We start from the raw sequence: 2233 nt of genomic DNA, 5'->3' as shown, positions 1-2233 counted from the left end.
GACCTTGACCTTGGTGGTGTGTCCTATCACTTACTCACAATGGACTAGAGTGAATTGTGAACAATCCTGCAACATTTGGTAATTATCGGACTCACCATTCAATAATGAAATCAATTCTCCAAATGTTACGACAATGTGGTTTTGCGTTTCTTCTTTTGAAGAGTATATTTTGTTAAATGAAAGGGGTTTTTTTTTTGGGGGGGGGGGGGGGGGAGAAGGTGTCTATAAAATTTAGCAATATTGTGAAATGTCAATAAAAATAGTCTCCTATACCATCGGCGTCGATGCCCCATTGATTAGTGTAACGCAAACTTGTAATGTGCTTGCGAAAGGAATTACGTACATTTTACGTCAAATCAAATTAATTCACGTGAACAAAATAAGCCATTCTGGTGGCGTCGTGGTTAGGCCATCGGTCTACAGGCTGGTAGGTACTGGGTTCGGATCCCAGTCGAGGCATGGGATTTTTAATCCCGATACCGACTCCAAACCCTGAGTGAGTGCTCCGCAAGGCTCAGTGGGTAGGTGTAAACCACTTGCACCGACCAGTGATCCATAATTGGTTCAACAAAGGCCATGGTTTGTGCTATCCTGCCTGTGGGAAGCGCAAATAAAAGATCCCTTGCTGCCTGTCGTAAAAGAGTAGCCTATGTGGCGACAGCGGGTTTCCTCTAAAAAAGAGTGTCAGAATGACCATATGTCTGACGTCTAATAGCCGATGATAAGATAAAATATCAATGTGCTCTAGTGGCGTCGTTAAATAAAACTAACTTTACTTTGGACCTAGAAAGGACGATGCTCTTCATCGTACGATCAAATTTAGAAGTGTAGTCAGCGAACGCAAAGAAGTTTACAAAAAAAACTGCGACCCCGTAAAATGAATAAGAAAACGTGGTGTGCTTATAATTCCGTCATGCATCCTTTGGAATAGCTCGAGTCACCTCTAGCCATCCCCTAATTGATATGCTGTACAACATGAGGTGACTCGAGCTACCATTGTACTTGCGCATGCGCGTTTCAAAAGTTCAGGCTTTTAATTTTAATGGTGCCATCACAAAATTGTAAAAATTTAATGGGTTCACACGATATTTATTCCGCAATCAGGCTGATGTTTACATTAAAAACACATAAAAGCGTCTTCGCGCCAAAATTATGTATTAACGTTTTATTTAAATACCTTCAATTATACACCCATTAAAAATTATTACGATCTGAGGACGCTCGTCGGAACTGGGCGCGTTCAGCTGAGAACACACCATAACGTCATATACAATAAAGATAAATGTTGGCAGTAAGTTTGCTGTCTTTGTGTAATATAGGCCTATCTGTCTCTGACTGCCCTGTTTTTAATCAACTCAGTTTGTCAGATTTTGTGGATTTTTCGATTTGATTAGATTGGATAATCTTGACAAGAACCTAGTTGTACTCAGCATGACTCTAGCTGTTTATATATGCCATAAAAGTACATTACATGTTTTCTTTGGGGTTTTGGGGTGTTTTTTATGATGAATATGTCAGTTTGTAGTTAATTACCATGTGGGGTGTTTCATACACTAAACAAATTAAAAATACTAATAAAACAAAAAAGGCCCACAAAAACAAACCCGCAGTACGGCACTGTATAACTTTGAGATGGTACCTTTAAGAATTAGGTCCAAATTTTTTTATCTGTTCGATATCGGGCGCAGATCTAATATATTCCCAAAATTATGTTTCATGGAAATGGACTTTGGATAAATATTAACCAACACAGGCAGGCTCCCAATTTTGACATGGATATCATTTTAAAACTATTTCCAATTAGCTAGGCCTAGTGACCTTGGACCTTGGACCTAGGTTAATAAAATATCTTTAACATAGGCGCACGGGCTCTCATTTTTATAGGGTGAGGCTGGTTTTTGCCCGAATTAAACGAAAATACCCGAATCTGGATAACAACATTTATTCATATTAGCATTACTACCAAACAACTATACAGGGTTGCAAGTAATAGGGAGGCCTGTATGGTGTCATGACCTACTTTCCCGTGACCGTGACCTTGGTGTGTTGGGCAATGACCATGGTATGAGTCTGATCTTAGAGTGCAGGTGTGTGACAGACCTCTGTCCTGGTCGACCTCTGTCCTGGTCGACCATGGCGTGCAGGTGCGTGACCGACGTCCGCCTTGAGCAAGGACACGTCTCTATTTTATCAAATAACATGTGCAGGCAACTGGCGATTTCTTGTTGTCTTT

Source organism: Gigantopelta aegis, chromosome 4, assembly GCF_016097555.1.
Source record: "Gigantopelta aegis isolate Gae_Host chromosome 4, Gae_host_genome, whole genome shotgun sequence".
NCBI lineage: Eukaryota > Metazoa > Mollusca > Gastropoda > Neomphalida > Peltospiridae > Gigantopelta > Gigantopelta aegis.
This window is presented reverse-complemented; position numbering follows the sequence as displayed.